Genomic DNA, 12,510 nt, shown 5'->3' with positions numbered 1-12,510 from the left:
AGACAAGATTCCAGAGATCTTGAAATCATTGCTTTTATCCTGTGGCGAGCGTTGTTATTTATTAGTACTTCTGAGTATATTGTTTTGCGCAATCTGGCAATAATGTGTATATATTATTTTAAATTCGATATTAAATTCAGTTATCTTGTTTTTCGTTATATCGATCAAGGCCCAAGATTTGCTCATTCATATGACGAACGAAATGATATGGAATCGGAAACTCTTCGTTTTTCATCTCACATAAAATAAATACTTAAATATTTCTTCCATTCAGATTTTGTTGCCTGATTTGCTTTATATTTCAGCTGATGGGGGGAAAACGAAATAAAAGACTAAATGAAAGAAGAGGAATAATGAGTTTAAATAGTTCAGTATTCATTTGTTAACATATGTATGCACTGCATTTTATGATTTCAGAAATAAAAATTCCGCATGCTCTCGTGCTTGTGAATTGAAAATGGCAAATTAAATATTCGATTCATCGCTTCTGTTTTCGCGTTTTCTTAACGAGTTTATTTACTGATATGATTTTTTTGTAATATGTAAATAAAGAAAAAAGAATTAGGAACAAATGATTTAAAGAAAGCTGAGGAAAATTATCACTTTCTTTTATCATTTATGGCAAAATATAGTTAGATAAAATCCAATCAAAACTTTTCGAGAATATTTTGTAGTTTGAATTCGAAGTCAAAAATGTAACATGCAACTCTTATTATCAAATTGAAGATTAATCTTTGTTTGTACATCTTTTATACAAATCTATAGTTTTGTCCAATCCTTATGGAATTTGGCATGCGTGTTATTAAGCCAAGAGGGTGGTTGCTATCAAAGTACAAAGCCCAAAATTGATGAAAATACTAGTAAATTGAAAATGAAATAAGTTTTCGATGTCTTTCAACTATATTTTCTAAAAATATTGTCTCACAGAAATGATTTGTACATTTTCTTAAAATTCAAAAATTATCTTTTTTTTTTTTAAGATTATCAATTTCATTTCTGTACAATTTTCTCACTAATTTTAATTTTTAAAATTAGCATACTATCTGTAGCAATAGTTTTATTGCAATGATAAAATTAAAACTAATTTCATTGTTCTATGAAACCAAACCATTCAGTCGTTTGATTTTGCCAATGTTGAAATTCGAATTAAAAAAAAAAAATTTCTCTGCACATTAACTCGGAAGTAGAATTTTCATTTCCGCTTTTATTTCTTAGTATATATATTACAAGCAAAGTGGGAAATATGGCATTGTATATAATACTTAAAACTAGCAAACAATATGTTAATGCATTCATATTTTACACATTTCTTTTGCATTTTATAGAATGCCAAATGAAAAACCGTCAAAATATGAAATACATCTCATCTAGTAAAGGGGTATTTTGAGCACTCTTTATTCCAAAACTGAAAATGCTATTGAAGGTAAAATGAATTCTAAAATCAATCTAGAAATGCAAGCAAAAAAAAAAAAAAAATCTTTGCTTTTTTGGGAATTTCTATGCAAGCTTCTACTCATCACGTCGACAAGGATCAAGGTGATTCGCGCAATATATTGGCAGTTGTAATGAGCAGGACAGAGAATGGTTTCTATCGACTTAATTTTAAAACAATTTCCTATGAACTTGCTTAGAATTGAAGATCCACTGACAAAATTGAAGATCATCTCCAATGAATCGCAATTGTTCAGTCCAGTGGAAGCGGTCAAGGTTTCGTCAAATGTATGTGTAAAACAAAATGCCAAAATATGAAATGTCTTTGCTTGAAAAATGCTATTACATGTAATTCAAACTTACCATATTGCAACTAATGGTTAATTTTAATTTATTTTTTATAGGAAAATTTTGATTTGCTTAGTAAGAAAGACATACATTTTATTTTGTGCAACTTTAATTTTTCTTTACGTTTTTTGAATATATATATTTTTTTAATGACGCTGTCATTATTTTTTCAGAATAACATTTGTTTGTTTAAGAAATGCATGTCGTTTATATAATAGCCTTATCAAAACCTTTTTTTTCCGTACTTTGCCTTAATAGGATTTGTCCTTCAATAGAATGCCTAGGTATTACATACAATGCCTAGGGAAAACATGCCATAATTCTCATCATGTTTTGCCTAAAAATGTCTTGTATTATATACAGTGGTGGCTAAAATTGTTGGCACTTTTGAAAATTTTTGTGTTTCCTAACTTTGTATGCTTATTAAAACTGCTACGATTTACAAAATACAAACTCTTACATATCATTTTAAAGAGAAAAAGCAAAATTCAAATATTTACAATAGTTATATCTGTTTTAATCTGAAAAACAAGCACAGTGATGAAATAAGATTGTAATTTCTAACTTTCCCTACCAATCACTGTTCTTGTTCTGGGAAGCAATCAAATGTTAATAACTGCCAGTAGAAGCTGACATCATGTTTAAAGTCATTAGTGTGTTTTGTTCTGTAGAAGAAAGACTGTTTTTTATGTAATCAAATTACAAGTAAGAAATTTTGTTAAAATTTACTAATTTCTAATAAATATTAAATTTTTTTTTTGTGATATTTAGTCAAGAAGCAATGACATCAAATAAAAGAATACATTGGTCACATAGAAAGAGAACTAAGATTAATGTGTTACAAGAATGTGGTCTTTCGTATGAAATTGTAAGACAGGTGAGTGTTTCAGTGACTACATCTGGAGTCTGAAAGTTTTGTTTATGATATCAGGAGACAAATTCAACGAAAAAAAAAAAAAAGGCCGAAAAATGGTGCATCACATTTGTTGATGACAGGAGAATAAAAAGACTATGTCTTCAAGAGAGAAGAATGTCAACAGCTGCCATCAGAAGTCAATTGAATGACACTGGTTTCTGTCAGTTCAAGAACAATCAGGAGAAGATTATTAGATGTTGGACGAAGAGGTGCAATTTCTCGAAAAAGCCTTATCTCAATTTACAGCAACGCATAGAAAGATTACAGTCGGCAAAGGAATACATTAATTGGACAGATGATCAATGGTCACAAGTTATATGGAGAGATGAAACAAAAGTATTGTTATTCGGTAGTGTTGAACGAAAATATGTAGGACGTAGAATAGGCGAAAAGATACTTTCTGACTGCATTCAGGCAATTATGAAGAACTTAGTTAGTGTTATGATTAGGTCATACAGGCCAGCAGACAGTATTGGTCATGTTCACACGAATGTCTTAACGCCAAACTTGGCAATCTTAAAATTACGGCAACCCCATTACTCGCCCTTCCGGTCGAGTCTTTCAGGGGTTCATTAGAACGTTGACCCGCATCGGCTTCCCAGCCCCCGCAGAAGCTGCAAACAACTTCAGTTTGTAAGGCTTAACAAAGCCACCGCAATGCAATACCGCAATCAACCATGTATTATATGAACTACTCACCACAAAAGGAGTGTATATAGTGTAAATAAAGAAATTTAAGCAAAAATACAGTCCACTGCTCACTTCGATTCACCAGGTCGTCTTCATGTTATCGATGAGACACTAAATGCAAGAAAATACATTGATACTATTCTGGAACCTAAACTTGTACCTTCCATCAGTGATCTCTTTTCCAACAACGCATAATTTATTTTTCACTAGGATTCAGCTCTTTGTCACACAGTACAAATATCGAAAGAGTGGTTTGGTACAAAGAGCATTGAATTGTTATCATAGTCAGAAAACAGCCATGACCTTACTTCTATTGAGAGCTTATGGCACCGTTTGAAAACTCTTGTACGAATGAGGTATCCATTAAATAAAAGAAAACTAATAGAGGTTGTAATTGTCTTCTTCCATCATGTAATAACGAAGGAATAGCTTAAAACTCTCGTCAGCTCAGTAAAACATCGATGTGAAGTTGTAATTTAAAAAAATGAAGACTACCCTACTACGTACTGATAACTCACTGCAGTCATCAGCATCTAATGTATTTCGATAATTATTGCCGCTCAACTTTTTTTTGTATTATAAATATTTGAATTTTATTTTTGTGTTGAAATCAGTATTAAATCCTCTTTAAAATGATATTCAAGACATTGCATTTTGTGAAGCGTAACGTTTTTTATAAGCATACAAAGATAGAAAAATAAAAAAGTTCAAAAGTGTCCACAATTTTGGCCACCATTGTACAATGTCTAGGCATTCTATAGAATGCTGTTGTTTCATACTTTGCCGGTAACATATACAATCTTTAATTTGTACGCGTAGTAGTTTATTGTTGACTAGATATTAAATCGCATTTTTCAGTTTGGCAAGTGGCAAAGTTTTAAGTGATTGTATTTGATATTTATATGCAGGCTATTAACGCTAATCAAATTTTTTATCTGATTAATGCAAAAGTAACAAGCTTTTAATAGTTTAAACTACTTTCTTTCTTTCTTTTTTTAAAAATTATTCCATCATAGAAAGGATCAATTCTTCCATATACCATATCCTAACAACCCTGTGATTCTTGCTTTTTCCATGTATTTATGTTTTTCTTTTTGAAAATAAGAAACTTTTTCAGATGAGGTACTTTTATATAACTTCGTTCTCGTTGAAATTAAAATAAAGCAAATCGCTGTAAAACAATGCATAAAAGAATTCTAAAAACTGTTACTTTTCCATTTTTTTAAAAATTTATATTATTATTTTTCAAAAGAAAAACCCTTTTTTTCTCCGCTCTGCTGAACGATTACTGTGCTCGGCAGAAAGGGGAAAAAATCCCCCATACTTGGATCAGTCCAAATGTCCTTCACCGTGAGGCCTCTGCTATTAAAAAACGATTACTTTCAGCTTTAGGAATCTGCTACAAGTTCCGCAATTAAAAAAATGAATCGAAAAAACTATTTAAAAATCTAGAAAGAGATTTTTTTTTGATTTGGAGCTAGATTTTAAAATGAGTTCTAGAATTACTTATTACGAGTGAAAATCGAATTAGCGTGCATCTCTCTACTTGTCTCTAGAAGAATGTGTCTGTGTGCTTGTCGGCACTCTAGAGGATAAATTATTTGAGCTAGAACTACCAAATTTGGTACTGAGATGCCTTTCAGAGTGAAAATGTGCATCTAAAAGCGATTTTTAAAAGTTTTAGTTAAAATGAAATTAAAAATTCAGCGAGATTTTATTTCTTTTCTGTAATAACTCTTGTAAATTTTGAAGGTCAAAGCTGATTTTTATGTTATTTGAGAATTAAAAAGTATTTTTTCAATTCCTAATATTAGCTGACACTATCTCTCTCTATATATCTTGTTGAAATTTTCAATCGTTAATAAAATACTTTTGTTTTTTCATCCACTCAAGTTCAAATACATTTTTTTAAACTTGTAGTGGATGACACTTGATGTTAATACAGTTTTTTCAAATATTAATTCATGAATTAAATTTGTCCAGTAATTTTTATTTGGTCGCCAAATCCGTCGCCATGTCGCCAAATGGTCGCGAAGTTTGACGCCAAGCTCTATTTTGTCCCTTAATATTGTAATTCTTTTATATGTAATACATATTTATATTAATTGTAATTATTTAATAAAAAGTAACTAAAATAACTTTTTTTTTTGTTGACCTGAGTAGGATTTGACTTAATTTTTTTTATATATTACTTATTTATGTTATCAATTTAACTATTGTGTAATTTCCCTGTATTTTATGAATTTTTAAACAGCGGGAGGCGTCATCCCAAAACTTTCTTGCATACACTTTAACAACTCTGTTATCCCAGAGAGTGCCTTGTATGGCATTGGCGTATAATAGTACGAAATATTAACCTTTGGCGTGAATTTAGTATTTTTACTTTATCCATCATGATCCTTGGCGAAATTTTTTTTCCCTGGTGATTAATCCCTGGCACTTGAGAAATAGCATCCGAAAATCGAATTTGTGCTCTAGATATGCATTTCCTTACAGATTGAATCCAAAATTTATATCCAAACTACACTTGTAATCACAATATGACATAACAAATTTGATATATTTAAGCTGTTGCGATTTTGAGTTATCGCGTTTACATGTTTCTGAAAGTACAGACCGACAGACGGTCAACCTCTTATCAGATTTGACTTAAAATATAAGTATTTCTACTTTAGACATTAAATCTGTGTACCGAATTTTAACTTTGTCTCTTTCGTTTTGAGATTTTCGTGTTAAAATATATTCGAAAGTCGTCCAGAAATGTCTTCCTCTGAACGGATTTTGATCAAAATTCCATAGAAATCTATAAATTTCGTATAAAGACCGCATACCAAATTTCATACATTTATCATAAAGCGTTTTTGAGTGTCTTTGTCATAGACAGACCGAGGGACATTTTCTAAAGTTGTATTCTTTAAACTTAGTGAGATCTAAACGCGAAGATTTGTGGAAATTTCGAGTTCGAATTTTTCGACGATTACTATACTTTCTCTATACTGAGTATACCAGAAAAAAATGACATTATTATGATACAAATGCATAAATAATGCAACTGCAGAAAATAATTTGAATAATTTTATTTTTTTGCATAATTTTTATAAGTAGATTTGATTGTTGCAATGAAATTCAAATTATTTTCACTGTTCCTTCAAATTTTTAATCGCATGATATTCTTTCATTATTGGGAAAAGCTAAGGAAGAAAAATTCCACTAAATGTAAGTGCTATTATATTCATTTCAAGAAGTCATAAACTGAAATTTCATTACTACAGGAGAACAAAGTGCAATTCGAAATAGATTACTTTGATACGTTAATTGTAATTTTTAATATAACTATGATGTCATGAGATTGGGTTCTGTGAGGAATGTTAATGTATTTCACGAACAAATTATGTGAAAAGCTATTAAAATTTTACAGCTTTAATATTTGTTGCAATTTAATACTTAAACTTACTTGTGGTAATCATAAATATTAAACTGTTCTTAATCGATTTAATTGGAATTAAAACCATTTAATGACGTGGAGTAGGTTATACTGAAATTAATATTTTAGTTCTTCTGGAATCGGTATAACTTTAATTGAATATTTATATATAGCTTAATAAATTTTTAATTAAATATTATGTGTTAATAACTTAATAAATATTTAATTAAATATTACATATTAATAATTTATTAATATTCAACAAAATTTACTTATTTCTTATTATGGTAGAATGTGGATTATCCAAGTATCTATCAACTAATGTATAAAAAAAATCGAATCCAGTGATTGAAAATCGGATAATCTGAAGGGGGGGGGAAATCGAAAATTGAATGTTATCTTTTTACTTTTTTCTTAATAACGTCAACGAATCTGTCATAAAAAGATATCAAAATTGACATTGGAACCATTTTTTCCGGATTCGAATACTTGTAAAATGTCGTTTTTGGAAGTTATTTCGAAGTGTCCCATTTTAAATGCTTCAAGTAGTGATGGGAGTGACTCCGAGACATTTTCATAAAAAAAAAGAAAAAAAAAAAGATGGTATTTTAAGGTTTGTGACTATATTTGGAATGACTTTTTTTATATTCCCGTAGTTTTACATAAAATAAATAGAAAAAAACACCGACGGAGCAAATATATATTAGTTAAAAGCCCAAAATATTTTGGAAATCAGATAAAATATGTTTGCTCCTTTTTTTGAAAAATTAATAAATAAAAAAGGAAAACATTCTTTTTTAAAAGTTTATTAAATAACGTGCCCAAAATTGTGCGGCTTACTTTAGAAATATGTTACATAGGTTCTATCCAAAATATGCAATTCGACTGATAAATAACATGAAATTTTCAATTTCTTTCGCATTATGAAGCATCAAAACAAATTGTAAAATTTTTCTTAATGAATTGTTTATTCTATGGTTCAGGAATTTCAGAACGTATTGAGAAATTATTATATCAAATTTTAATATATATATATATATATATATATATATATATATATATATATATATATATATATATATATATATATATATATATATATATATATATATATATATATATATATATATATATATATATATTTCTTACCTTTTTGTTTTTCTTTAATGATTTAAGTGTTATTTTATGGTATTTTTGTTTTCGTATTTTTACTTATTAGTGGTTATTTTCTTCTAATTTGTTGTTTTGTATTTTACTTTCTGTTAAAATGGTTGTAAGCCTTGGGTCTAATTTCAGGGGATTTTCGGGTCACGAGGAATCATTATTAGACTTTCTTGTCTGCATTTCCTTCACAGAAATAATCCCTTTTTTTGAATCCCTGCCTGAGGGTGACCCTTGAAAAAGTCTTCAGGCCGGATTCTTTTTTATTTGGTTTATTTGATTTTTCTTTAAACTTGATTTTAATACTTTTGTATATATCAATCAAAATATGTTACATATATATATAACATATTTTGATTGAAGTAGAATGCATGTTCGAAACAGTGAAGAGACTTGGTATTTTTAATTACGTTTTATTCTATTCCGAGTGGCAGGCATGATTATATACAAGAAAACGCACCTCGGCACACACAGAAGTAAGAAAAGGAAAAAAAGGGACGAACAGATGATGACTAGCCTTATATAACATAGGATTTCCGGCCATGCGCCGCTGGAGTGACCTTAGACAAGGGCAAAAGTATCACTTTCATTTGATACGTATTACTGATGGCGCATTATTTTTACAAAGGGATTAATTAAACTGAAAGTGGAATTGGATCACGAAATAAGAGAATATTTTAGAATGAAGTTAGGAAGGCTAAATTAAGGTAAAGTTTTGGAAATTAATTTGGATTAAATTAAGAGTTTAATATATATATATGCATTAGATTTTTAATTAATGAATTTTTTGTGCGAACATTTTTTCAAAAATATTGAATCCAAAAAAATAAATGAATAGTAATTAGCAATGGGAAATAGCGTTAAACCATACATTATTCAAAAATAAAAATGAATGTAATTTCCCCAAAAGTGAACCTAGATCTCAAATTCTATTAGTTTTATAGAGTAAACTTTTAGAAATTTAAGTTTGGCGAATAAAAAAGACCTGCAGTATATCTTCATTAGAAATCGAGTGTTGGAAACTTTTGCAATAGCGGCCGGGTGTAAGTATTGTTACTAAAATTAATTTCGGTGAGAGCACGATGCGAAGAGCAACAAGCTGGGTAATGATTAACATTATTTATTCCAAATGAAAATACGAAACTCTGATATTAAACCACAGCTAAATCAAACGCAACAAAGCAGATATCAACACATAGGAAAACAGCAAAACGTTAATTGAATAACAACATAGCAAAATATTACTTTGATCATTTAACGTGATAATTCATCAGTGACATAGCAAAATACCACCCCATTACATTACATATAAAGAATTCGGCAAACTAATAGCTTCCGCTTAAATAGTTTCTTAAACAGGGTATATAATCTTCCAAAAAGTGCACTGTATCTTGAGTTTTAACAAAAATATCATCATAATTCTTATATTTTCGAGAACCTTATTCTTGTTATAATCACCAAATAATCGCCGATACTGGTAATCATTGTCGTGATTTTTAATTCTTTTAAATTCAGTTCTTTACTCAAATTCTAAATTTTTCAAATGACAGGAACAGAGTTTGCATCTTTTAATCCTATCTGGAATTTGGCTTGTCAGAATTGTGTCTAAACATCTTTAACACCTTCACGTCTATATAGTCCACAAAAAGTTTTTTCCCTCTGTTGCTGGAACTTTTTGCAAAGTTGTTCACTAAAATACACTAATATAAAGAACAAAATTTATTAAAACATAATAATCATAGCTTCTTTTTATAAAATATATATAAATAAATGTGATTTACTTGTATCATATATATTTACATTGGAAAAAAATTAAAACATATGCTAGTTTTATATATATAACTTTTTTTAAATATAATTTTTGAACAAAATTCTCTTTAATAATTCTCTTTTATATAAGAGTTAGCATGTATTCCCCCAAGTGTAACGCAGCCTTGTAAAATTTGAATAGCATATGTATCATGTGATGGTGACATATCAATAATACTACCGGCAAATAACGACCGACTTGCATCACCGGATGTGAAAGTGTCAAAAAGAAATTCAGCTTGCGAAGACAGTTTTAGTTCAAATGATTGGTTTGTCATCACTTGAGACAGTAGTATTCACGTCGTAGTTCATTTTTAATACATTTTCTTCCATGGTTTACACTGTAGTTTACATAATGTATTTTGTTGTGTAGATATGCATTTTAGTGGATGCGTTATTTAAATTGAGTTAGCATATTTTTTGCACCTTCTCATAAGTTTAATATTTTGACTACCACATGACTCATATGTGATTCACACCTGCTATTTAACCTATTCTTTGCTATCTGTTAAATTTAGTAGAGAAGAAGTCATCTAATTAGATAATAGGTGTTAGTAGATGTGAATTTCATGTAACTCACGCTGCAACCGAGTGTTAAACTTATAGGAACATGTGCATAATATGCTAAATCACTTTAAATTACGTATCCATCAAAATGCATGACCGCACATGATAACCTGGAGCTCTTTCCAACTTATTTTCAAGTTGTGTGTGTGTGTTTTTTGTGTGTGTGTGTGTGTTTTGTGTGTGTGTGTGTGTGTGTTTGTGTTTGTGTGTGATTCATAAGTAACAAGGAAGAGATCGAGAATATTACCAGTTTATTTACTATCAGATGCGAAACAATTAATCATTTTTTTACAATTCACAAAAATATCACTTTACAGGAGGTTTGAGTTGCCTTTTCTAAAATAATCATTCTGGTAAAACACATATGGAACTGAATCTTTTTTTGGGCTGATGCGAAGGAAAAAGTGAGCACACATGAGCGTGTTCGGCTGTTTGTTCTGATTTTGAAATGCATTACATGATTATTTTAATGTTTATAACTTTTGAAACACACAAAACTTGCTGTTTATTTTTCACTGCATAAACTAACGTACCTTCCATTAAAGATCTTAGCATATGAATTTTGCTATATTACCGAACGATTATAGCTTTTACTAAATGTTTTTTCCCTGTGAAAACAGAGGTTTTTTTTTTTTTTTGCATCTTACTGTCGATGACAATTCAATTTACGTGACGTTTCATACCGCTCTATAAAATAATTTTAATACATTAAAATTGATCTATAGATTGGAATAAAATTATGTGTTAAAAGATTGGTAATCTATTTTCTGTAAGTTTTCATTTAGAATGAAAGTTATTTAATTTCACGAAGTTCTAATATGTCTAAAAATAGGCATTACGTCATTCACATGCAATTTAGTCGCTATTTAATTACTTATTTATTGCCTATATTTGTCCCTGCCTTACCAAAGAATGTAAGATTCGAAATAGATCAGGAAGAAAATAAAAATGTCTTGAAGTTATTTTTTTCTATTAATTCATACAAAATATTATATATAATAAACATTACATAACTCATAATACATAATAACATGATATAACAGCTATACAGAGTTGTTCAAAGGAAATTTTGCAAACTCAAAGGGTTATGGAGGTCGTTCTGTTTTGAACACATGATATTAGAATTTGAACAAGTATTTCAGAAGATGTACTTGCCAATTATTGAATGCGAAGCGAAATAATACAAACATTGATAAAAAAAATTGATTCAGAAAATATCTTACAGGATTAAGAACACATACACGATTAATTTGGTTCTTTAAGTAGCTCTGTAACTTGGAAATTTAGCCAAATCTTGAAAAGCCTTTAAAGTCGTTTGAAATATTTAATTTATATTTTACAATTAAAAATATTTAAATAATTTATTTTGTTCCGCCATTAACTAATCCTGTAGCTTCCTCTTTTCTTTTCTTTCTTTATATCGCAAGTTTGGTAACGAAATAATTTTTTTATTAATTTTATTTCATGTACGATTTTTACATTCCGAATTTATTAGTAAGTGAAAAAAGTTTTAATTAATCTTGTATGATTTCCATTCATATAAGGCGATGAATAAATTATTGATACATTTTTAGTAACATTTTTTAGGGTCGTGAACTATGCTATTTTAAGTCAGGTACATGCCTTTTCCCTTCTTCTATCTAATCATTTGAGCCAACGGCAGTAGGGGATTTGGGCATTGCCTTTTGGTTATAGTTATAAAATGACAGATGTGATTATAAGCTGTAAAGATGTTATTTGGCGTTTGTATTAATTTTGGCTAAACATGTTTTGTCGTTTTTCGTGTGGCAAATTCTTATAGTATAAATTCGCATTAATATCTCTGAAAGAATTTCATTTTGAAAAATGAAATGCTATTCATTATTTCAAATTAAAGTATAGAATTTTAATGTTCATTTTTACTAAATGCTGATTTTGTTCTTAGTTCTACTTGCCATTTTTTTATCCATGACTTGAAATATATACCCATTATATTAAGTGTCTGTAAGAAAATTGTTTTTTAATTCCCCATTTTTTCGAAATAAATACTTTAACTCCCAGAATATCAATTTCGCCCTTAACTCGCTAATATCTAAATTAATTTGGAACATAAATTGTAAAAAAAAATCCTCTCGAATTATTAAAAAAATTCCAAGATTATGACAGTTGTGAAATAAAATTTGAT

At 29.0% G+C, this 12,510-nt stretch overlaps 1 protein-coding gene across 1 annotated transcript in view; it reads left to right on the top strand.

Annotated features, from left to right (window-relative positions):
- The window catches only part of LOC129964150 (mitochondrial inner membrane protease subunit 2-like), a 158,855-nt gene that overhangs the window by 18,409 nt on the left and 127,936 nt on the right, over window positions 1-12,510 (top strand). The gene's annotated exons all lie outside the window — the stretch shown is intronic.

This window comes from Argiope bruennichi, chromosome 3 (genome assembly GCF_947563725.1).
Source record: "Argiope bruennichi chromosome 3, qqArgBrue1.1, whole genome shotgun sequence".
Classification (NCBI taxonomy): Eukaryota; Metazoa; Arthropoda; class Arachnida; order Araneae; family Araneidae; genus Argiope; species Argiope bruennichi.
This window is presented reverse-complemented; position numbering and strand designations above follow the sequence as displayed.